Consider the following 27,321-nt stretch of genomic DNA (forward strand, 5'->3'; position numbering starts at 1 on the left):
GGGATTCTCAACATCCTGTGATTCTGGGCAAATCCCTTAAGCTCCCCATGCCTAACAAAAAATGAATGTGTCCATCTGTAATGCAACTGGTGATCATGTAAAGTGCTCTGATACCTTCAGGCTAAGTTCGTGCAGTATAAAACACCCCCCAAAAAAGGGACTTTACAAAAGATGTTAAGATCTTTTATAAGCCCTGGTGAGGGAAAAACTGCAATTTCATTTTCCCCATTGTAGTAAATGACTCCATAGGCTAAAATTGTAATAATTTACTTAAGCATATATATTGATAGGAGCCACGTAAAATATACTTCAAGTTATCAAATCAATCGTTCAGATAAATCCAACAACTTGTCACATTGACATTTATAATAACTATGACAGAAAATAAGCTATTAATCTTTCTTTTTTCGTGAGCCAAAATCCAGCCTTTCAGCTGTTCTCTCCTGATTGGCCAGCCTGTGCCCAGGCTGGCAAGGCTGCTCTAATGAGGTGTGAAACGCTCTGCTGGAGAGATAAAGTGGTTCCTGGACAGAGAAGTGCAAGCTGCAGAGGAGATGGCAGGAAGGGGGTGAAGGATAGTCAAAGGGAGAACAACACTTTAGGACTGCCCTTGCTGATCCCCACATCCTGCCACTCCAGTCACACAGGAGCCCCTGTAATTAGATCAGGTAGAGGATTGGAAGGGGAGTGTTTAGGAAAATTAACCACGCAAGTATGTTGGGTAAGCCTTATACAGACTTTCTCCATTTTGAATTTTGAGAGATCAGCGCTTTCTGGGACAAGAATATGCCACACTTTGGAGGAAGTGGTCATACACCTGGGTGGCACCCTGCAGCCTGTTGGTTAGGGGTTCCCCGCTTAACGCACAGGAACAGGTAAATATTGGTGAGCTGCAAAGCTCCTCAGATATACTGCCTGAAACTACAAGAAGAAGGACTGCTCTGCTGGAATCTGGATCTGCACACAAAGTACTGCACTCTGAACAACTGCACCTCCTGAACAATCTGGTACTACAGCCCTAAGGACTTTGCCATGCTCAAAGAAGAATTAATGAGTGGACTCCCTCCAAGCTACAGATTAAAGGAGCCCACCTGTATCATCGCCACCAAGAGTCCCCATCCTGCAGTGTGTCCAGTGGACTTTTCAGGATTTGGTCAGGTACAATGTGGGAATAGTAGTCCAGACATCCCAAGGATATTGTAGGAGATTCCAGAACCATGGATTTTAGTTTTGGACACTTTGAACCCTCAAGAGGAACTTCAGGAAGCAGTTTCAGAAGTTTGGTGAAGTTAGGGAACTTTTTGTCAAAAAACTCCATAAGGGGTGAGGAACATGGCGGCCGCACACTAAGCAGCTATGTGCTCCCCTGGAGAGGAATGTTTTGTGCCTCATAATAGCGTCCCAGCTGCACCCAACCCGAAGCACCTACCTAGAGGGTAGCTTTTGATGCATACCCTCTGTGGATTCAGAGTTTGATGCTACAAACTCGGAGGTCCCCCATAATGATTGAAGCAGCGTTTCTCCTGACTCAGCAGCCAGCGTTGGGATCTCATGCTGGGAGGTAGCCGCGCAGAAGTTTCAGCGCAGCAGGGCAGCTCGTGCATGAGCTCACAGCTGCTGTAGTAGCGTCAGCCTCAGCACAAGTTGGCATGTGAGCAGGAAACCCTCCCAGACCACCACAGTGATCTGCTTAGAGGCGCACAGTTGCTCCCAGCTCTTGGAAAGTAGCAGGTGGGGGTGGGGGAGTCAGGAGGCAGTGGAGGAAGAACAGTGGGCTTGGAGCCCCATGCATATGCAGCAGTGTGGTTAACTCATTGGCAAGACCGACGGTAAGACCTCAAGGTATACGCTGCGCACCCCAAATATAAAGGCTGCAAGGGTAAGTCCTGATCCAGAATTCACCTCTGCCATCTCTAAAGACACAGTGAAGGGACAGCACTGTGTGTCTGGTGGAGTTGCAGGGGTTGCGGCCTCTGTCTCTAAAATTGGGAAGCCTGTAAAGTATTCTTGTAAGAGCTCCAGTGCAAGGAGTAGAAGGGTCCCGGTCAATCAGATTAAGATAAACCTGTCACTCAAATCCTTTTTTAAGGTCCTGTCGATCCTACAGAGTGCAGAGGATTACGAAGAGGATATGGGTAGGCAGGGACTGAGAATACAGAATTCTATTGCTGCTTCTGCTGCTGTTCCTTCTGTCTCAGTGGATATAATCAGGTCCCCTGAAGAAGAGTCAGGTGAAATCTTTTGTAGTATGGCTCCTATCAAGGTTTAAATACCTGCAGCTGTCCTCTTCTTATTGTTATTTCTTGGCTTGCAAGCGTTACTAATGAGATGGGAAGTGCCTGGGAAATTGAGTCGGCACTACAGGAAGTGAGACCTAAAAGTAAGACGTTTTTGGAAGACATGGATAGGAAAATGAAAGCGCCATACTCCGTTTGGGAAGGAACTATCCAGGAGACCGAACTCCAACATATATGGCAAACCTTCTTGAAGGTATTATACTCTGTGGTCAAACCAGACAACCTCAAGCAAAAGCATTTCTTAACCATTAAAAGACTATAATAAAACCCTCAAAAAATTGCAAAATTTACACAGGATCTGACCCCTGGGTGTAGAAGGTATGGCGTTTAAAAGCCAATGACCAGCATGTTTTCTTCACCTGTTCTGGGTTCAAGAGTTTTCGGTAGGACGTTGAGAACATTGTTAAGGATGTCTTGGCTGTCAATATCACGTTGTCTCATGTTGGTCTTAACGGGATGGATATGACCCCATGTAGTTTATTGAGTAGAGCACAGAGGGGCCTTTAGTTCTATCTTGTGCTCCTAGCCAGGAGGGAGATCTTTATGCATTGAACTGATACATCTCCCCCCAGTGCGACGGACTGGCTTAAAGCAGTACATTGGAATTGCTGTATGGATACTGAAGGTAAACATGAGGGGATGAATGTGAATAAGATAATGGCTGCTTTTTCGGGTGCAGTGGTATGATGGCTTCGGAGATCCTATGATTACTCTGAGGCGATTCTGGGGGGACATGCCTCTAGGTTCGGATGGTGCAGTGAGGGCCAGAGTAAAAGCTGCAGGCTGTGGGATGGATAGTTATCGTCAAAAGGCCTGAGTTTGCAGAAGCCATGGTGATAGGAGGAAAAAGAGATCTTCATAAGATGACCAACTTGACGTCGAGAGTCAAGCCAGCTACATTCTAACTCGACTCAGCCTAGATTTCAGGTTCGTCTGGCTGAAAACTCTTGAGCTCCAGACTTCCAGGATTCGTCCAGTGCCTCGCGGAGAAGCAATCTGATGACATTGTATTGAAATCGGCTTGCTGGAGGGGACAGCTGGACGTTGAGAGAAAAATCCTCTAGAAACGTTTCTAAGTCAGAAGGTACAATTTTGACCGAGGCCTCCTGCCTTGTGTATTCAACCAGGGCTCCATTACAGTTAGCTTCAAACTTTGGCTTCAATCCTGGTCAAACGCGACCAGAAGTCCTGAAGTGGCTCTATATGTTTTTAAGCACTAGAGCGTGTGTATTCTTTAAAAATTCAGATCTCCAATTCCCAACATTGGGTTTTTGTCATTGTGGTGTCTATTTGTTCATACAAATATAATCTATTTTTATGAATTAGAGATTGATTTTTATTGTGTGGTGTGTCTTACTTACTTAATGTATTGGTGTTTTTAAATGCTTTACAGCTGTCTCCTAAGTTACGCCTGCCTGGTCATTGCCATCTACCAAGGATTGAGCAAGTGAATATTTATTGAGAGCTTGACTGACCCTTTTATTGTGTTTGTAGCCGCCTTACTAGTGGTAAGTCACTACTTATCACTACTAATAATCCACTTTGCAGCAACTTGTATAACACTCAATGTACCAACCTGCCCATTGTGGACAACATCAACGTATATCTTTGACTTTCATTCACCCAATCCCTATCTTGTTCCCATCAATCATGAATGAATTACTCAAATCTAAATTCTGCTTCCTAAACCTACCTGGAACTCTTTCAGAAAACTTATTTGATCCACCAGAACCACCAAAAGGAACAGATTCTTTGAAAAAAAAAAGTGGCCGAGGAGGCTCTTAAACTGTGATTGAAAGCAGAGCAAACTCAATGAGCTTGATCAGCCCCGCAGGGATCTGGAATGCTTCGCAGCATTGCCTTTTCTACAATATACTTGAATTTTTTCCCGCTCTATTATTCATATGGCAATGTGTTACAGATTGTTTGTTAACCATCACAAATACAATACACTAACCATCCAAAGAAAGGGGGAAGGGAAAGTGTTTAATACTCCAAACAGATTGGCCACGGTAGTCCCACAAAACCAGTCTGTGGGAAGACGAGCTACTTACTCCAAGCCGCATGCACTTGAGCTCTGACCAGTCCCTAACAGGCAACAACCAAGTAGTGATAATTGGTGAACGTAGGTTGAGGCACACTTTTCAATGATGCCTCCCCTCTAAGATGCACTCGCAGCCATGAGCCACACAGCAATATTCATTGGCCGCTGATAGTTTAAAGATTCAGTAAAGCAGAGATAACAGTAGAAATCCAAATCTTTAATACGAATACTAAATATTTAATAAAGACGACACTATACAATACATCAATATATGTATAGGGATTATAAGAACACATAATATTTTCTGACATGAAACTCTGTGTTATGCCATTTAATGTGATCTAGAGCTCTGGTTAGGTTGTGACCTCCTCATAGGAGCACGGCCCCATATCATGATGCCATTTTCTGCGCTGCGCCTGAGCTCAAGCGACTTCTGCTCTTTTTCTTGGCGTCTTTTGAGCATTCATTAGCTCGAACTATCTCTCACGAAATAATCTTTTTCTGACAGCAGAGTTTGGATAAACAAAGAGGCTATTAATGCCCAGTGTTTCTCAGCTTTGTCGTCAGCAAAACATTGACTAATTTACAGATATTTTGAGTTAATGGATGCGCTCAAGTTACTAAAAAGAAATGCACAGACCGCGTGTGCACCACCGTAGCGTAGAAAACGCAGTAAAGAAAAGCCGTTAAACATTTTAAACAAACCGTGGGGCAGATTTACAAGCCCCTTGCGCCACTTTTGCGTCACTTTTAACATGGGAAACGTGACGCAAAAGTGGCGCAAGGGGATTGTAAATCTGCCCCCGTGTATGTATGTATGTATCAGCAACAACCGGCGATAATTATCGCTAAGCGCACTTAGCGCTAGGATAATTATCGCCGGCTAGCATGGATTTTTATCGCTGAGATAGCATGCTATTAGCAATGCTAATCTCAAAAGCGATAAAAATCCTCACGCTAACTGCCTAACGTGAGATTATCGCTGGAAACCCAGAGATAATCTCATGCAATGTGGCGTTAGCTTATTGATAGGGCCCCACAAACTTAGCCATGATATCCACCTTCCATAGGATATCATGGCTAAGTCAGTCCTGAAGCAGGCGTAAGGAAAGTAGCGATAACAGGGGTTATCGCTACTTTTCTTGCCGCTATGCTTCATAGCGTGGGGCTTGATGATAGGAGAAATGCCGCTTAGCGACATTTCTCCTGTAATGTCAGGTCAGGAACGCCCACTTTGCATCTCATTAGAGATGGGCGTTAGGAATTCCTACGCTAACGCAAGTTTTCACGCGTTAGCGTGAGCTTGCTAATTAGGCGATAAAATTATCGCCGCTTTTCGGCCGAAAACGGCCGTAAAAGCGGCGATAATTCTATTGCCTCGCCTTGCTGATATGCCCCTATGATTGTTGAGAGACGTTGAAAACAAATCTGCACTTATAATCTTGGGGACCAGCCCCATTTAGTGATGAATCATGGCAGCTGCTTGAAAGCATATTCCAGGACAAGAGGGATACAGATTGAACATCTGAGGACATGGCACTAGTGCCAATCCGAACCCTTTTATGACATTGATTAATTTGAAGAGGAACACAGAAATAATAAAAACATTTGCACAGAATACAGAAACTGTGATTTTTTTTCACAAGATGTAAGGTATTATTTTTAAAGGTGAGAATCAAATTCTGAAGAATGCCAAGACTAGGCTTTGCATTTGATGTCAAAAGCCAGTTTGTGGTTGATGGGGTATTCGCTTTATAAAAAATCACATTGCAAAGTTCTTTTAATACCATGTATGGAGAAAGAATAGGAAATGTTTGAGAGCCAGCAGTTTCTTTCTTAATTTTTACCCTTCCTCTTTCAAGGGATTCTAGCTTTGGAAGTGTAACCTTAAACTGGGGTGTTTGGTGATTCTCACGGGGTTCTGTTGGGTAGAACTGAAGATTCACTTAACTCCTCTATTATATACCGTTATGGCATATTAAGTTTATTGTATTCCTACTAAACCCTACAGTACTGAATGAGGAGAAATGACTAGTAAATATTTTATATAATACCTCAAGTAAGAAGGCACAGGCACAACAAGGCACCTGGAGAGAGTACTGCAAGACAGATCGAGCCGTTCAATGCTTTCACTAGACACAACGAGGTATGCCATCACAAGCTGTGACACATTCCACCTAAGTCATTTTCAACACATTTTACCAAAGTGAGAATGAATTTCTGTAAAGTGCAGTGCAGATCAACTAATGTGTAAATCACTACATGGTGGGCAACCAGGTTAGTGAACACATTTTTGACTACACCTGCCAACTCATGTTTACATTAGAGCAAATTGAGTAGGAATGGCTAGTGTCTATATTGCCACAGTGGTACAGCTTCCTGCTACCTAGAGACACTTAAACTGAGTACTGCCAAAAAAAACAATTATATAGCTCCCTGAATGTCCAACTCAGGTTTACCATTTTGAGTGCTGAAACGACTAATGTGTATTGTTAAACAGGACAGCTCACACCCCTTGTATTTAAAACTAGTGATGAAGTTTTGGCAAAGCTTTAAAATGTTTCTCTTGGACTGTTATAATTCTAATTAAAGTTATACAAAGATTATCACATAACTTCACCCAAAATATGTAGTGTTTTTTTATTTTATTTCGGGAGTATTTTATTGAGCATTTTACATAAACAATAAACAATAAAGAGCAAAGAAAATAAAAAGGAGTCTAATAATACGAGGGACTGATCTGAGATATACCATTTCTGTAGCTACAGACCAGGATGGTTGGTAACAGTGGATGAGTACAAGAAATACAACATATGGTGTCTCGACGGGCATGTAAATGGAATAGTCTGACATATAATACATGCTAGAGGTAGATAGAGAGAGAAGGAAGCGGTGCTAGTAGGTATAGAATCTACCCCGCTCTGTCTTTGGGTATAAACTAGGAGGCTCGTAGAGCAATTAGTTTCAAGTGTGAAACTATGTTGTGGATTTCTGAAACAAAAACATACCCTCACCATGGTCAATAATCTCTGTATGTAATATTGGGCAGAAAACGCAGACACATTGCTCCATGTCGTGACCTTGCATGGTGAACATTGACACTAGCTGGAAGTCACAGCCCATCTTTCAGACAGAAGTCTATCAAACAGGGATGCAGCAGAACAATGTCTTCTCTGAATCTGCAGAACTATGTTGTGGTCTCTGGTGCATCATATTAAGACCACAATGATAGGCGTATATTCATACTTGGTCCAGCCATGGATTAAACATTTAAATGGGTGGAGGCTTTAGGTTGGCCAAGGTAAACTCCGATTTACCTACATTTTCGAGGTTTTCGAAGAGGAAATATAGGAAACGGATGTATACACTTTACAAACGTGAAGTGACAGTCAGTTGTGAGTTGTCGCTGAGCTCCCACAGAGACAAACCAATCTGATTCATTTTAGGTAAACTCTTTGCTTCGAGGAATACCTGTCTCAACTGTGGCAATGTGTCACAACTGCAAAGCTATCTTCAGAAAACAATGTATGTGGTATGTGTGCAAGAATTCCAAATGTACATATCAGTCATGAGATAATGGGCCATATGTATCATTCCAAATTGCGATCACAAACGCCGAAATTCACGATTCCTTTTTTGCGATTGCATTTAAGGAATCACAAATTGCTATTCCTTAAATACAATGTAAAAAGCACAGAAAAAGTGCAATTTGGCCTTAAGGAATCGCAAATTACCACCAACTTCAAGTTGGTGGTAATTTGCGATTTCGATGAAAAATTCACTCTTTTGCATTTTTCAAAGTGCCATGTGGCGCACATTCATGCCCTTAGGCCATGTATGTGTGCCACATGTACACACATGCACATTTCAGGGATGCAACAGGGTGTCCTTTTGACACCCTGGCACCCTTGAAATTGCATTCTCAATTTGCGATTCTCTAATTGAGAATCGCAAATTAAGACTGTCTTCCCATTCATTCCTATAGGCCTCTAGGCCCATAGGAATGAATGGGGAGGTATTCCTTCATTGCAAATCGCAATTCGCAATTAAGGAATATGTAGGATTCGCAAAATTATTTGCAAATCCTACATACATAGCGTTTTGCAATTCTCAAATAGCGATTCGCAAAAAAACGCTATTTGAGAATCGAAAAACCTAACTTTCATACTTACGGCTCTAAGTCTTTAAAGTCCCAAACCGCCTAACTTAGAATGAGAAACATGGAATGAGTCAAATCACACAAAAATAAGAAAAGATAAATGCTTCGACTAGGACTCACTACAACATAAACATTCAATTAAAAATAATGGTAAGTTAAAAATCAATGTTTTTCTGTGGAGTCGACCAAGACCTACACATCCACTTGTAACTAGTTTACAATCGAGCACAGTTGGATAAAATCTGGCGATTCACTCAAATGAAAAAGATTTATTTTTGTCTTTAATTAGGGTAGGCTATAGACTGTAGCCAATTGAATCGACATAAGCAAAAAAAAATATTTTTTCTAGATGAATTATAGCCCCAAATACAGTGAAAAACTAAGAGTAGAACAAGCCACTAATTTGTAGCCAGGGAATATGCTTCTTTTTCAGGGACACTTTTCTAAGCCCAAAGTTCATGGACAGATTTTGGATTCATTTTTTTGGTCTAACAATAGCCAAACATTCAAGGAGGGTTCTCTAGCCACAGGTCCATGGTTTAAAATTCCAGGATGGTTTGCCACTGCTCCAGTTGGCCATTAACAGACTTTGTCAAACAAGTCAATCTCTTCTATGGTACTCAAGAGGCAAACTAAGGGAATGTTGCACTTGGGTGGCTTACAAAGAGCAGAGCCCTTCCTATTGCAGGCATAGCTCAGGTGTTTGTGCTCACTAGCATAAAGTGGTTAGTAGCCATGCACATGACGTTTCATTTACCATTGGGAAATCTTATATTTGCAGTTAAGAGATTGTTCCCAAACTCAGAAATATAGCCAAACATCAGCTCTAATGCACATAAAGGCCTTGATAAGCACATGGGAGGTGGGTAATTCAATTTAGCACAAAGTTTGGTCAAACATTGCTGCAATTGATGTATAGACAACCCTAATAAATTGGAGCTTGCATTATTTTTCATGGACATTTACTTTAAAGCCATATCAACTTGACACTGCCTTCTCCAATCTAGCCAACCCTTGACAGGCTACTTTAGAGGTATGTATGGTGAAAATAAGAAAAATATCAATGTCATAGCAAATGTATCTAAATGCTAAGGAACATATATGAAGTAGGTACTTCTCTTTTGCCTTCGTGAGATTATCACCATTTTTCGTATAAGAACTTTGTTACACAAGTAGGTGCTTAAAGTACATGACATCCAATCCTAAAAGTGATCTGTAAGCAGAGATAAGCAACTTGGACACTTTCAAATAAGTAAAAACAACATTGATTCAGTCTACAGTTCCTGGTAATTTCCAGGCAAAGTATTTTAAGTAAATTCCTAAAAATATACTTGTTGGAACTGGCCCTTTTTGCAGGGTCATCCCAGATTTTGCCATCTTTTTGTATTTTTTCAGACCTGTTGTTGGTGGTTTTATGTCTCTGGGCACTTTATCACTGCTGATCAGAGCTAAAGTGCATGTGCTCTCTTGTAAACATTGTAGGATTGGTCTACACCTGTTTCACATATTTAATTTACCTGTGAGTCCCTTGTACAGTGGTATCCCATATACCCGGGGCCTGTAAAATAAATGCTACTGGTGGGCTTGCAGCGGTGCTTGCATCACCCCCGAAGTAGTCTTTCAAACCTGTCTCAGGCTTCTGCCACTTCAGGGCCTGCATGTGCAGTTTACTGCAGCTGTGATGTGGCATATAAATGGTTGCCACATCTGCAAGCTCCTCTTTTACTACATATCAGTCACCCTAAGTGAGATCCTAGCTAGCCCTGTGGACAGAGTGCGGTGTAGGTAAACGGTAGGACATGTGCCTTAACTGTGTGGCATGTCCTGGTAGTGACAAACAGCCTATTTGGTTTCTCATTGCTGTGAGGATACCCTCTCATGGGTTGCATTGGGGATTCCCTGATTAATGCTTCAGTGGTAATTCCTGTAAAGGAAACAAGGGAGACCCTACTCACATGGAACAAGGGTAAGTATTATATAAACAGAAATAGTGGTTCCTGTGCACAGTGTTATTAATAACAATGGAGGTAAGCCCCATGGCAATACGAAAGGGGTTAGATGGATGTCCAAAAGAGAAGAAAAACCATATACCACTCAATGTTTAGTAGTGTCAACAGTTATTTATACATATAACAACACATTTATATTAAAAAATAGTGCAGGGTGTCCCCAGTGAACATGGAACCTACAAAAATAGTGACATAGTGTGACATAGGAAATTGTTTTCCAACAATATAAAGTCGACCATCCAAAGCAATGTACAATGAATACAGCCTCCTTATTTAACCTCTTCTGTGCCCATGACGAGATAGTCTCGTCATGGAGCACGGTCGCGCTGTGCCCATGACGAGACTATCTCGTCATGAACCCCACCCACTAATGTAACGCCCGGCACAGGAGGGGGAAAGGGCGTGGCACTGAAGGGGTTAATAATGGGGGCTGGTGAATGGTTTGCTTTAGGTTTTGTTGACAGCATTTCGACCATCTTTACAATAAGGGTCTCTTCAGGACCAAGTGATATAGGGACATCTGAAAATTAATGGAGAGAATGGTAGCATCAGTGTAGGGGCCAAAAACAACTGCATTAAACTAGGGAAAAACTCTGGGGAAGGTCGGTAACTGAGAGGGAGGAATAACTGTCAGAGTGACATCAGCGCACCACAAGGAAGTGAAAGTGTAGGAAGGGTACTCACATGAGACCCAGCTGGGCATTGTATACGTTGACGGGAGAAATGAGAAGGAAATATGTAAAAACAATCATGTACACTGAATAGTGATAGAACTAATATTAAAAGAAACTTACCCCAGTGAGGAGAAGGAACTGACAGTACAGGTTATTGCGAGGAGCAGCAAAGCCAATATATTTTGGGTGTGAGAAATTCTGATCAATGGAAAAAACTCAACAGTCCATGTAATTCGCGGGGTATCTAAAATAAATGAAGGAGTCTACTTGATTATAAAGGTTGAGAAGCTAAGCTTGGCAACCAAACAATCAATGAACAAGTTATTGAGGCCCTTACCAGTGTTTGAAGCAATTAATGCTTAGTACGATGATGCACCCACTCCGACCAGCCTTTGACTTATCATTGCATACAATGTCACTACATATTCTCTGGCTGTTCCGTTTTTACTTTAAGCCTCCTCTGGGCGTGTCGCATAAAACATCTACAGCACACTGGCTATTATTTGCAGCGCCCCAATTAGCTGAGGAGCAGATACAGTAAGGTGTTGACAACACTGACGTTTATTATTACACCATCTTTAGTACTAGATATTTTGCTCTTGGTGTCACCCTTTTCATCACTGGATCTATTGTTGACTTTTTATAATAGAGAAATTGCTGGAGTCCAGAACAAGGCCAACACACGACAGTAATCCTCTGCCTGGCCAGTTTTACTTCTGAGGCTGCAGATTGTTATTTTTCCTGTCTCCTCTTGCAAAGTGATTTTTCAATTACCCGCTATACAGAGCGAAATTTCCCCATTGTACCTTGGTTCCAATAGTTTGTATATTCTCTGACATATCTCTCTTAAAGATGGAATTATTCTCCATCTAGTGCACACTTTTCTTCCATCCTCCTTTAATTCTCCGTAGTGGTTAAACATCTCAAGTCCTACGATTTATCGACATTAATTTGCACGCAAGATCACAGATAACCGAATCACATCGTCCGGAGGCACCCCCAAGTGATGCCTGCATTGACGTCCGGTTTTGGCGGGCAACACAGCAGTACTTATTTACGCCACAGCGGGTTCCGGCCCCATGACATTCAACAAGTGGAGACGGACTTGTGCAGTTCTTCATTCTCTACGTGTAGCAGATGCACACGTACTTGGTCCTTGTATCCAGATCGATGGATTCGTGAGACGGTAAAAGCCTAATACTCTGAATGGTTAGGACGTTATGACCATTAGGCATTCTGCAGATATGTTCTCATACTATTCTCCCACACTTTCAGATACATGGATTGACGTGTTTTTTGCTGATCTTCAGTACTACTTGGATGTTTGTCTACCCCCCACTGGTCGGAGTGGGTGCATCATTGTACTAAGCATTAATTGCTAAAAACACTGGTAAGGGCCTCAATAATTTGTTCATTGATTGTTTGGTTGCCAAGCCTAGCTTCCCATCCTTTTATAATCAAGTAGACTCCTTCATTTCTTTTAGATATCCCGCAAATTACACGGACTGTTGTGTTTTTTCCATTGTTCAGAATTTCTCACACCCAAAATATATTGGCTTTGCTGATCATTGCAATTGCCCGTACTGTCAGTTCCTTTCCCTCACTGGGGTAAGTTTCTTTTACTATTAGTTCTATCACTATCCATTGTACATGATTGTTTTTACATATTTACTTCTCATTTCTCCCACCAATGTGTACAGTGCCTGGCTGGGTCCCATGTGAGTGCCCTTCCTACACTTTCAATTCCTTGTGGTGCGCTGATGTCACTCTGACAGTTATTCCTCCCTCTCAGGTACCGGCCTTCCCCTATGTTTTTCCCTAGATTAATGCAGTTGTTTTTGGCCACTACACTGATGCTACCATTCTCTCCATCAATTTTCAGATGTCTCTACATCACTAGGTCCTGAAGAGACCCCATATTTTAAAGGGGGTCGAAACGCCGTCATCAAAACTTAAAGCGAACCATTCACCAGCCCCCTACTATTAAATAAGGAGGCTGTATTCATTGTACATTACTTTTGATGGTCGACTTTATATTGTTGGAAACCAATTTCCTATGTCACACTATGTCACTATTTTTGTAGGTGCCATGTTCACTGGGGACACCCTGCACTGTTCCTTTAATATAAATGTGTTGTTATATGTATAAATAACTGTTGACACTACCTAAGATTGAGTGGTATATGGTTTTTCTTCTGTTTTGGACATCCATCTAAACCCTTTCGTATTGCCATTGGGTGTACCTCCATTGTTATTAATGATATTGTCCACAGGAACCACTATATCAGTGGTAATTCCTAACATGAGAGGGGTAGCGTGACCATGTTTTGTATGTTTGGAATAGTTGTGATAAATCCTGCTTATTGGTGACAGCGGATTTATTATTGCTATTTTAGAAATGCCACTTTTAGAAGTGGGGATTTCTGTATGCTATGTTTCTTTGTGCCTGCCTGGATGTGTACTGACCGTCTGGTTCTGACTGGCAGGGGATAGGGGATGTGCATTTACTCCTGCCAGTCCCTGGGTGGGTTGAGATGTGTCTTGCCCTGCCTGGGTGACTCAGCGCTAGGCTGAATAGACCTAGGCTAAATTTAGAGTAGTGGGAGGAGTTCTCCCTTGCACCTTAATAGGCCTGGTCTGCTTTTGGAGTGGTGGGAAGAGTAGTACCTGCACCTGAATAGGGCTGTGCCTGCCTTCAACAATGATGGCTCCGCACTCCTGTGGTGTGTCTGGAGCCAAGGCTTACACTGAAAGGGCAGTGGTGTGCACTGGTAATTATATTTAAAGTGTGTGGGACACACAGGCTGCTGGACTGCCAGGAGGAACCCCCTTGGGACTGAACTATTGTGGGGGGGGGCTGATCTACTGCATATTGGGCTGGGAGAAGGACTACCCCTCTATTCAAAGGCCCTTGTGCTGGCCTCCCTGGCTGCACCCTGCTGGTGTGTCCCCAGCACTCTTCCAGGAGTGCTGCTGTACCCCTGGCCTGGGCAGACTCAAGCACTTTTTTGCTTTGGGCTGTTGACCCTGGACTTGGGCTTGGAGCGTGCTGTTTTTTGTTTCCTGAGCCCCAGGTGTGGGCTCATACTTCAGTAACACGTGTGGAGCACTTCATCTTGCTAGACTCCTAAGCACTGTGTCTGCACCCCAGAAGCGCGTGGAGGGTACTTTCAATTTTGTTTCCAGGAGCCCGAGAAGGGGGTTCACCCTTCAAATGCGGCTTGCGCAGAGTGCATTTGCACCGTGAAGAGAAGCCGGTGGAAGCCAGGCAAAGGTGAAAAGCCGCGGGGCTGAGCCTGGTTGTGGGCGGGGTCCACTGCCTTGAATGGCCAAGCAGAGAGGAGCAAAAGTCGACGAAGACTTCGCTCCGTATGTGGCTGGAAGTGATTCTCCTTTCCCGACCTGCCGGGGCGGTACCACGTGGGTACAGGCAGCTGGCATTTGAGGAAGCAAGTGGGGCGCATAAGTCAGCCCCTCCCTTTTTCTTCCTCTGCACCTCAGGGTTGCGGGCAGCAGCCTCTTTAGGATTCTGCAAACATGAGTGTTAGAGGAGAGCTATGGGTGCAGCCGGAGCGGTGAGAGGCCCTGGCCGAGCGAGTTACCCTTGGGGCCAGTCACCAGGAAGCAAGGTTGTGCTGCCAGGTCAGTGAGAACGGGAGACCGGGGAAGGTCTCACATAAGTGGATTACCCCGACATTGGGCGCACCAGACCGGGAGAGGTCTCCTTCATATTTGACTTGCCAGCAGCTGCACCGCACAAATGGCGACAGCTGCCGATTGTGTACACTCTTAGGGGCTTTTTTTTTTGCTCCTGTGGCCATTGCGGGACGAGCCCAAGACAGGCCCCCGCAGCAGTTATCTCGGTGGCTGCTTCAAGGGTCTATGGTCAACTGCCTCTCACTGTTGGGGGCAATTTGGTTCAAAGGAATGTATTTGGATGCAGCTTACAAGTGTGTACTATAATGCACTACTAATGGTGGTTACGCATAACGTGTTGTGCTAAGTGCAATCCTACCAGTAGCTTCTGGTCGCCCTAACTGTAATGTTTATGATAATTGCCCGATTGGCAAAGTGGTTTATTTAATGCCTGTGAAGTCACGACAAGTGCCTGGTAGCACAGTGATGTATGTGATTATGATCTAATGTGTTTTTATGGAAAATACAAAGGATAATTTTATATAACCTTTTGTACAGTTTCATTTGTGGTGTGCCTAGTGTGTCACTCCTGTGTGAGTGTGTTGTGCAACCGCTTTCCACATTGTGTCTCGGATCAGTCTGACTCCTCTGCCAGGCTACCAAGGGGGTGAGCAGGGGTTATCTTCATTGTTTAACTCCCTTGCCCTAACTAGAGTGGTGGGTCCTGCCTGGCTTAGATTCATATCCTAGCCTACGGGTCACCATGACAACGTCATCTTGGTCAGCGCTCTATCCTGCTCAGCACACTCCTCCCTATTTAGGAAGGGTGATGCAAGCACGCAGCACACGCGCACAGAGGGCACGCCAATGGCGCACCAGAGGCAAGCCCGTCTGCGCCCATCTGCGCCCGTCTGCGCCCGTCTGCGCCCGTCTGCACCCGTCTGCACACTGGTCGCCCTCAGCGCCAGCCATGCTGCCAGTTTTTCCCCCGGAGATGCCAGACTCTGTTATTCAAGGGAACAACTCATACAGCAAAGTGAGAGGGATACTAGGGGGACACAAGAGGATATGGCAAGCAGGGGTAACAATATCACAGTTGACCACACATTTGATAGACTGAAATGTGGCCTGATCAATACTAGATCTTTAGTTAAGCATTTTCAAGAGGTGTTTACTATGCTGGAGTGCCTTGACTTGGATGTGTTGTTCATGACTGAAACTTGGACACGAGTCAACTCTGTAGTCAAATTAGGGTTACCATGCCCGACTGGGTATAAAATGTTTCACAAACCTAGGCCAGTAGGGAGAGGCGGGGGACTTGAAGTGATATTTAAAGAAAAGTGGGACTTCACTCCCCTACATCTTGATGATGTTGAGGGTACAGAATTACTAGGCTTCACATTGAATGAGGCGAGAGGACAAGTGTTGTCAGGAATAGTGTGTTATAAGCTTCCCTGAGGACAAAACCCCCAGTATCAGGCTCTGATTGATACCTTTTTTAACATGTCACTATCCCACTCAAGGATGATTATAGTGGGTGACTTCAATCTCTGGGATAATGGAAATCTTGACCCAGCCTTTAGAGATTCAGTGCAAGCATGTGAGAGCCTTAATTTGCACCAATTGGTACTCCAACCGACTCATCACGGAGGCCACATCCTAGACTTAAAATTTGCCAACCATATGGGGGCAAGGTGGTTGAAGTATTGCCTCAATGCTGGACCGATCATTCTCTAATCCACTTTATGATAGCCTTGCCCAGTATAAATAACAATACGACTCTGTCTGCAACCTTCCGTCAAGGAAGGGAATGGGCCAAGGTACTGAAAAATAGACAGGCGCCGCTACTTTCAGAACAGAATATATTTGTATCTAGTAAGTGGGTGGAAGAAAACTATCAGATCTTCTGTAACCAAATAAACTATACTCTGGATCAGATCATTCCAGTAAAGATGCTAAAGATCAGAAAGAAACCGTCAGCTCCCTGGTACAGTGAAGAACTGAAATTGATGCGAAAAAAATGCAAACAGACTGAAAGAAAATGGAGAAAGTCCTACGGTGAATCAGACAAAACGGCGCTGAAACTACTACAGGCCATATATAAGGAAGCGATTGCCAGGTCAAAAGCCGAATATTATGCCAAAACCACAGTGGCGGCTCCTTCATAGGGACATTTGGGCGTCTCCCCCCTGCTTTCTCGCAGTGCGAGATGGCTGAAACATAAAATGGTAAAAACTACCATTTTATGTTTCTGCTTCTCGCACTGCGAGAAAGCAGAGGTGCCTGGTTGGGGACAGAAGGCTGGGCGGTCGTGCTCGAGGGCAGAGGGGGAGTGGCTTACCCACTGTTGTGGGTACTGACTGTTTGGTTGGCCCCTGGAGCCGACCAAACAGCCAGTACCCACAACACTGGGTAAGCCACTTCCCCCCTGCCCTCGAGCACGACCGCCCACTATCCCTTGTTCTCTATGCGGGAGAAAATGGCGCGGCTGGGGTGCTCTCCCCAGTGCCTCAGCAGCGTCGTGATTGGCGGAGGCAGAGGGAGTGAGGCTTGCTTTCCTGGTGACGAGGTCACAAGGAGACTCAGGAGAGCTGCAGGAATTGGCATGGCGTAGGACGGCGAGAGTCGGACCTGGACCCATCCATAAGCTGAGTAAGTACTTTTTTATTTGATAATAAATTGTATTTAATTAAACCCCTCCCGCTTCCCACCAATCCCCCGCGACAACACCATTTCCACCCCCCCGCCCGTAATTCCGGCCGTGACTGGTACTGTTGAGTGACAATAAACATCTGTTACTTCTTCGCATCGCATACTAGATTTGTCTGGCAGAAGCATCAAGAGGCATTTTGGGCGCACATGGCCCTATATTCAATAATCACAGGGGCACCAGAGTGGGGTTAGAACATAGCCTTCTGCATGACTTTCTAAGTGCGTAGTCTGTACATGCTAATGTCAGACTCTTGTCTGCGTCTCTGCAAGTGTATACAAACCAAAGTGTGCAAGCGTCACACAAGCACAGACAGACACAGGCATTTACCAGCAATGTCGGTAAACTGGATGTATAGGTGACAATGTCAGATAGGAAGCAACTGAAAATCAAATACTTTAATCTACCGTAAAGGAAAGTGGTGCCTTTAGCATGGCAGACTACCTCAGATGTGAACAGAACATTAAATTATATCCTTAGCAGTACAAAATGTGCCACCAAGTCTGGGCATGTGCTCCACAGGCTCGCAATAACTGCTCACAGCAGAAGCCATGGGGACAGCAGATTTATAGTCTTACAAATCTCAATGTGAGAAGACGTACGGACCTTCTTCCCCTCTGGTTAAACTGTAGAACCTTGATAACCATGGGGCATGGCGTAGTAAACTTTTTTTTAAAACATTTGGTGCATTGTTATGAGGAAATAATGTTGAAACCATAGAGAAACGAGTAATAGCAGAGGAAGCTGTGTTGTGTACAGTTAATGCATCGTGACATAGAGTTCTAGAATCGGCAAACCGGGTTAGAGTGTAGGCCAATAGTCTCCGATAGTGTCTTTGAGTGTGCAAGTATTTTGTCTAAGTTTCACTTCTTTTTGCCACCTTGTGATTTTGCTTCTTCTGTCATTGCCTCCAGATATATAATATGAGTGACATTAAACCTATAACGAGCCAGGACTATAGGCTTTGTCAATGGTTGTAAGTTGCATAAGATAAATAAGAACAAACTGCAGCATTTTCATTATTATAAACAATGAAAACATAGGTGGTTCAGAGATGTGTTACAGGTGGGAAACACTTAGAGGGCCTCTTTCCGTTGGGTGCATGTGCTTGGCTTAGGGGTCATTTTGCAAGCATACCAGTTTGAGGATTGGGCATTCTCCTTTTGCAGTTCGGCCTCGCTCGCTTATTACATTAGGGTAGAAAACTTTTCACCTCACCACTTATAAAATCCACCAGCCGCCACTGCAAAACCATCTTGCAGGCACCTAACAGTACGAGAACTCTTTTTACCATAATGAAGGACTTATCCAATCCGGCATGTGTGAGCAATAAGGTTAGAGCGACACAAAAGCTTTGTGATGATATCGCTGTCTACTTTGATGAAAAGATCAATAAGATTATTAATGGTCTCAATTCAAATAATAAAACTAGCTCGGGTGCGGAAAAAGATCTATCTACAACAGCAGTGATAGAGTAACAGGAAGAGGCAATTAACAGTGATCAACCAGCAGTGTTAGAGTGTTTTCAAATTCCCACTGAGGAAATTTTCAATAAACTAGCCCTGGATCGCCATTGGATCCTCTTCCGCAGAGGATTTGGAAAGAATATAATTCAGAAATATTCCCTTGGCTGTGGCAGGGAAATATTTCTGAATTACTGGATAAAGGAACTGGTCCAGAAGGTTAGAAGCAGGCAATGATGACTCCGCTACTTAAGAAACCCACACTTGACCCTCTTTGTCCATCAAGTTTTAGGCCTTTCGCTCTGCAGCCTTACCCAGTAAAAATCTTGGAGTGAGCAGTTAGTAAATCCCTTTCCCTTTTTTTAGAAGAAAATCATCTGTTAGATGAGGCTCAACATGGTTTTCGTCCTGGACATGGAACAGAAACTGCCCTAGTGACAGTACTTGATAACCTAAGAATGCGAGCTGACAAGGGCAATTCGACCGTATTGGTATTATTGGATATGTCGGCCGCATTTGATACGGTGAATCATTGTATTTTGTTGAAGAGACTCGAGAACATTATAGTGAATGGACTGGCACTGAAATGGCTGCGGTCGTATTTGATGGGCAGGCAACAGGCGGTGACAATTCCACCTTTTACATCCCCAAAGACTCCTGTGCGTCATGGGGTACCACAGGGATCAGCAATAAACCCAATTCTATTCAACATTTCTCTGCGTCCACTTATCCCTATCATTAAGTTCTTTGACACTGATAAAGTCAACTATGCAGATGACACGCAATTGGTGTTTTCTCTAGAAGGAAACCAGGCAGTTTCTCTGGAAAAGATCCAGGAGTGCATGCAAAACACCACAAAATGGCTCAGAAACAACTCCCTACAATTTAACGGAGATAAAACGGAGATAGTATACTGCTCTACAACTAAAATTGCTCGCCCCTTCCCTTCTGAATTCTGACTCACCCCTATAGATAAACCGATGACTCCAGCTAGAACACTGCACAATTTGGGGGTTATGTTGGATGATAACCTCAAGTTGGAATCACAAGTTAATAAAACAGTTGGCACCTGTTGCTCCCTGATAAGAGCCTTACGACAGATCCTTCCGCTGCTGCCTGCTACTACCAGATCACAAGTAGTGAGGAGTGTAATATTGAGCAGGTTGGAGTATTGCAACTCATTGTACCTGGGAGCACCTAACTCAATGTTACTGAAATTGCAAAGGATTCAGTCTATAGCAGCCAAATTGGCTTTAAATAGGCAGTGTAGATCTTCAACTGCTCTGGCTCTGAAGGACCTTCATTGGCTGCCAATCTGCCAGAGAATACAATACAAATCCCTCTGTATTGTGTTTAGAGCAGTACATGGATTGGATCCGTAATCCTTGCAGAAATAATTTACTTGGTATGTTCCCAGGAGAAACCTCCGCTCATCAAGTACAAATTTGGTGATTATTACCACGAAATTTAAGAAGACTAGGACGGGTGGCAGAGCTTTTGGCGTAGCAGCCTCACTTCTTTGGAATGATCTCCGCTTAAATATTAGAAAAATTAAAACTTTGCTCCTATTCAGGAAAAGGTTGAAGACCTGGCTTTTCCCGAGGGAGAAGTAAATTCGAGTCATTCATCATCTGTGAGCATATCGTTTATATGTACACTGACAGCAGGGTAAGTCTCAGCGCCAGGATACCCGTGAGGTGACAGTACGCGCTATACAAGTTCAATTAACATCACATTACATTACTGTATCAATTTCCATGATTCACTTTACAGAGCATCAACTTACACAGTTAGGAAACTAAACAATTGTTTGTGTTTATATTCCTCATTAAAAATCAGGCTCATAGACGTTCTATAAAGAGACTTACATAATTTATTCACAAATCATGGCTCAAGTACCAAGACAAATTGGCTATATATCTGTCATCCAAGTGAAAGTAGTATGCAAGCTGAATGGGGTACTTTGTGATCTTTCTATGACCTCTAATCTAAATTGTTTGATAAACTGTGCTACAAAATGCACCAGTAAACTCATTTTTCATTACTTTTTTGTAGAAAGATGAGGCACAATCCTGAAGTCCTTTCTTAGGTAATCAGTGGAAAAATTGCTCAGAAACCATGATGCCATTGGTTCCTAGATGCAATTCACTTGATACTGTTATACAAACTCTGACATGATTTGAGACTTGGCCCCAAAATATATGAAATGTGAATATTCAGGGTCTGTTCATATACAGTTAGGACAAGTATAAAGGACTGTGTCCTCTTTGCACATTTACTAATAGAGAGCTGGATGGCTTGTGGCTGATTCTTCAAGACACTGAAGAGTTCCGAAAAGAGTACTCCAGTGGGAGTACTTCTCATACTCAAAGATGCTTTAGTCAACTGGCCCCATGCTTTCTATTAGATGGTCTGCACAGGAACTCTGCTGAGTCTATTTTACATAAAACTCCTCCACAACTACTGCCATTGTTAATGCTCACTGCTTTCCACGAATCTCTTGAAGGTAACAACATGTATTAATTTCTGCCATCTCTTGACAAATGTCTGCAATACAATTCAGTCTTCACAGCTCAGAAAGTACTGCTCAGTGGAGTGATTTGTAAAGGATAGCAACTTTCTTTCTTAATAACTGTTAAGTTTTCCTCGGTGCCTATGCCTCCAGCTTATTTTGTAATGTGATAACACCTGCACGGTATTAAATCTGTGCTGTTACTCTAGCAAATGGTATAAAACATGTCAGATCTCATTAGACAGTATATAAATCTGCCCCTCTGGTAAGCGGAGTGAAAACGCGACGAACGTCGGGGATGGCGATTCCAGAACGAAAGCATTCAGCTGTGTACATTTCCCAAACATCAGTTGGTGTTTTGCCTTTCTGAGGGTGAATGCTTGAAAAATAAAGATTGAGGAAAAGTGAAATTATTAGTACTATGGGCTGTAGGAAAGCCTTTTAATTGCTGACTGCCACAGCTGAGTAGTCATAAAGTGTCATAAAGAGTAAATGAGTTGTTAAAGAAGAGCAGCAATTAGCATGGTGAGCATGGATATGTTATTGCATTTTTAATGTTTTGATATTAGAATGTCAACTTTAATAGAGCATAAACTAACCCACTGTAGGATGATCCTCTTTTATGCATTAAACAAGGAAAACACAACCATTTCAATGTTTCCCTTACTTTCTTACATTTGCAAAGTCCTTCTGTGCAAAGCTGGAAGAAATTATCATTGTGACACACACACACGCACAACCACACACACAAACACACACACACGTGTATATATATGATAAATTACCCTGTGCTATACATTATAAGAATTTTGCAAGTCACCAATAGGTTCCCAATGGAGGAACAAGGCCAGAGACAGAGTTCCTTTATAAAGTCTTAGGGGCATATCAGCAACACCCGGCGATAATTATCGCTCAGCGCTCTTAGCGTGAGGATAATTATCGCCGGGTAACGTGGATTTTTATCACTGAGATAGCGTGCTATTAGCAACGCTTATGTCCTTAGCGATAAAAATCCTCACGCTAACTGCCTAACGTGACATTATCGCTGGAAACCCAGCGATAATCTCACGCAATGTGGCGTTAGCTTGCTGATAGGGACTCACAAACTTAGCCATGATATCCACCTTCCATAGGATATCATGGCTAAGTCAGTCCTGAAGCAGGCGTAAGGAAAGTAGCGATAACAGGGGTTTTCGCTACTTTTCCTGACGCTATGCTTCATAGCGTGGGGCTTGATGATAGGAGAAATGTCGCTTGGCAACATTTCTCCTGTCATGTTAGGTCAGGAACGCCCACTTTGCATCTCATTAGAGATGCAAAGCTGGGCGTTAGGAATCTTGAAGCTAAAGCAAGGTTTCACGTGTTAGCATCGCCTTGCTAATTAGGCGATAAAATTATCGCCGCTTTCGGCCGAAAACGGACGCAAAAGCGGCGATAATTTTTTACCGCCTGCTTGTAAATATGCCCCTTTGTATTTAGAATTAGTCGCTATTTTATTCTGCAACGAACATGGTCATACCCTCACCTTTCCCTGAAACCGCCTAAATCCTTGGCCTCTTGCTCCTTCATGTGAAAGAAGCGCTTTTGTTCAAGACTTGAGGAATAAAAGCAGAAACATACCTAAAAGCATTTAGTAATTTAAGCCTGATTTTTAAAAAAAACCGAAGCTCTGGATCTAGAGATTCCTTTTTTCCTGTAACAACATATACTGAGCACAAAACAAACACGTTTTAATAAATATATTTTTCTGCTGATCATTGTTCATTTTAGAAAAATAAGCTGTGAAGAATCAATAGCTACTTCATGATTCCTTGTTTAAACTGCAGCTGTAATTTTGCTCTCAGACCTGTCTTTCACCTTGGCTGCTGTCTCTGAAAGCAGTCATTACAACCTCACTACAGCTATACACCTACCACATTTTATTATCACAGGTTTAACACAAGGACTGCAGGCTTCTGTGTATTGCTAGGTACCATTTTAATGTGCTTTGAGAATTTAATGTCCCCGTAGGTAATTACTCCTGGGAGCAAAACAGAAGTTAAAAACGTTAAGGGTTAAAAGTGAGAGAATGTAGCCTTACGCTGGAGTGGTCGACCTCGAAGCTAGGGAACGGGGTTCGATTCTCGGCAACGACGCTCAACATCCTGTGATTCTGGGCAAATCACTTAATCAGCCAGTGCCTTAAAAAATGAATGTGTCCTCATGCAACGAAACTGGTGCTCATGTAAAGCGCTCTGATACCCAATGTCTCAGGTCTAGGACGCGCTATATAAATCTCAAAGAAAATAAAAGAGACTGATTGAAAGTGGGCTTGTAAAAGACCAGTTTGTACAAGGATCAGAAATATTATTATTACACACACTACCCCACAATTCTTCCTGTTAAAACATTCCTATATGTGGAGAATTAGGTGTGGAAAATACCAATTACACATGTAATTCCTCATTGTTAGGAGAAGAGCTCTGAGAGACAGTATTTAACATACCCTGTAAGCATTACTCATGGGCTGTCAGCTGTTTCGGCTGGGGTGGAGCAAATACTTCACTCATTAACAGCTCAATCAGAGTCATGGCCAAAGAGTAATTGCAACACCATAAAAGGAGCAAAATATTATACCGTTGATATTAGAGGACTATACCAAAGAGGTTGTACTATCTTTCATTCTGGTAGTGCTAGTATAATAGCACCAACTTCTTTTATGTGCAGCTTTTATCAAAAGTTCAAGAAAAGCAAAAGCCAGACAGATAAACCTTGTAATATGAGATGCTGTCATTTAGAATCCACTGGAAATATGGAAAGCAAAACATTGTCTTATGGCTTGTTTCTGGAAGACTTTTTTCCATAGAATTACAAACCCAGATTAAATTACTAGGAGAAACGCCGTCTGTGCTCTTCCCAGTAATGTACATATACGCATCTGGTAGCCTTGTGGTGCTGAAATGAGAATTAAGACATGTCTTGTGGCAACAGTGTTACCACCAGTTATTCCCCAATTTATCAATCCAATTTCTACATAATAGCTTTCAACAAAGCTATTACTAAGGCAGCTATTGCAACCATACCTACTCTCTTTGTCCTCATTGCGGCGAAAGAATAGCTCAGTACTCCAATATGTATGCTGATATGGCATGCTTGGTTGAGGATAAAGAACATGGGGTTTCCCTGAGGGCCAATACCTTGCCCAGTATGTGGTTCCGTCGCAATGATAAAATACATTCTTTATTCATATTGGTATGCCTCTTTGAACCTGGGCATCACATTACCTTTGGCCCTGTTAATATTTTATATATTACATCAGTAAGCTTAGTAATAAATGCAAGAATAATACATTATTATAATTGTTACTAAAAAGTTACACACCTATTTTAGTTACCTAATGTATTTGATTAATGGTTGTAATAATGTTCTACCTATGTAAAGCCACTTTAGGCCAAACTTTGTCCTATGCAAGTACAGACTATGCCTGAATATCCTATTAAATACCACAAGATATGCTTCTAACTCACATGATGAAAGGTAATGTCGTGCAGATCTATTACTTGATTCAAATTCTTTCTCCATCTCCATCCCTCTCACAACTCTGTCTGTAATTGATGGCGCAGACTGGGCCTCAAAATGTATCTATTTGTTGTCTTCTGTACAATTTAAGTCCGCTGTTCCGTGTTAAATCTTTCTTAGTGATGGACCTTGGAAATGTGTATTAGGAGACAAGGAGCAAGTTAGACATCTCAAATTTAAATTCCATTAACAGTTTAAGTTCAGTCAACAATTAGAGTTGTATTTTCGTTTGAAAAATGTATTTCTCATTAAGAGATTAGTAATGTTCTCTCTTTACTTTGGGTCTTTATTTAGTTAGTCCATCAATGAAATAATTTGACAAAAATCCAGTAAAAAGAATGGTTAGAGAAAGCATCAAATGATAGAAATTAATCTAAGCGTGTTCTATATAGGAATACGTTCCCTATTCTATAAATCTGGATCAGAGTTTTACATTTTTGAGAATCCATAAAGAGTTTGAAATCAAATGGAAAAGAGTGAAATTAAAGGAGCATAAAGATTCAAAATCAAATCAAAGTGACAGAACTCCCTATAAAGAGTAGTTTATAAGACTCAGCCGAGTCTTGATGAATCCAATTAGTTCAGCATACAGTTGCAGTAGCAAGCTGTCAAGTGAAAAGCAAAGTAAGGCAAGGAGGGGAAAAGAGTAGCAGCAGTAGCCACAACCATCAAAGATCTGGGAAAAGCATCGAAAAAAGTCTGCTCGAATCTCCTCTACCTACCGAGGAACACAAACTAAGATAAAATTCAAGAATACATGTCAAAACATTGTAACGGTCTGCTTTCTCCACAAATCTACTGGAGGCCAAGCTCTTCAGTATTCAGGTGCAGCTCCATCATTCCATAGAAATACATGCAAATTTAACCTTACGGTTAGCTACAGGCAGTCTTGCGTGATTAGTTTCTGGAATTATCAGGCATAATTCCAAAGTCTTAAATCAGATCGACCTTCTACATATATGTTTGTTTCACTACAAGAACAATAAACTACTAACTAAATGCAAAGTTACTGTTAGGTAGCTCATTCCTTTACACTAAACTACGTCATTGTTTGGGGAAGTGGAAAACTAAAACACTGATGCCCGGTTTTGCAGTTTGCTGCCTGTCGTTCTGAAGAGGGGACTCGTAGTCCCAGAAGGCAAAGTAGGAGAGGAGGAGGTGGAAATTCCTGCGCCGCACGCGGGTCATGCCAAGGCAAAGCCCAGGCCAAGGGTGGGCCCATCCGTGCCTGTCAGAGACCGGAGGAGGCTGGGCTGGCCCCACCTTCTTGGTCCTTCTTCTTCAACACCTTTCAACATCTGGTCAACAGCCAGGTTTTGCAGCATCATGAGGAGGATCACAGTGGTTGCAGTGGTCTGTGTAATCAGATCGCCCAGCTAAGCACAGAGCTTGAGGTGCAGGTAGGGAAGGGAAGTGTACCCTCGTGCTATATCTCAAGTGCTAAATCTCAAGATTTTAACTGCCAAATGTAACAGTGACCGGGTGACTTTTTTTTTGGTTGAATTGGTCACGCGGCCTGTCAGGCTTACCCATCCCGTTCCATTGTGTGCTATCATGCCAGTAGTCCCCGTTGGATTTTCGTGCACTAGTTTCTAGCACGCACGTTGTCAGCCCACATTGTCAGCCCTAGCTGGAGAGTGCAGAGCAGATACCGCTCTTGTCTGGGATTGTTATGGGGAAATATAAGGTGGCTACGCTGCCCCTGAATGCTGCTACAGGCAAAATAGTCACTTTGGACTCTTTCCTACTGAGGGCGGCTGGAGTTCTTGATAATGAGAGAGAGCTGGTGACTCTGGCCACTCTCGCTCCCCTGTTATCCATCTTTTCTCAAGTTCCCCTAGGATGCTTGCTCTTAGATTTGGGGGTTTCTATTTGGCAGAGGTAGGTACCTTTGACAAATAGGGACCCTTGCGTCTGGGCAGGGCAAGGGGGTAAACTCCTAAAATAACCCCTGCTCACCCTCTTGGTAGCTTGGCACAAGCAGACAGGCTTATCTCAGAGGCAGTGTGTAAAGAATTTGTGAACACATACAGTAATCAAGTGACAACACTACAGATGGACACCACACAAGTTTTATATCAAAGAATACGTTTTCTTTATGTAGATTTCACACAAGACCATAAACGACAAAAATCCACAATACTGTACTTAAAATAGTAGAATTAGCTTAGTTCTCTTTAGATGTTAAAATGCGACACGTTGAGTCAATGTACCTTTGGATGCGTAACGCTATACAACTAAAGTGTTGCAGGGAAGGTG

The sequence above is a fragment of the Triturus cristatus genome, chromosome 12 (assembly GCF_964204655.1).
Source record: "Triturus cristatus chromosome 12, aTriCri1.1, whole genome shotgun sequence".
Classification (NCBI taxonomy): Eukaryota; Metazoa; Chordata; class Amphibia; order Caudata; family Salamandridae; genus Triturus; species Triturus cristatus.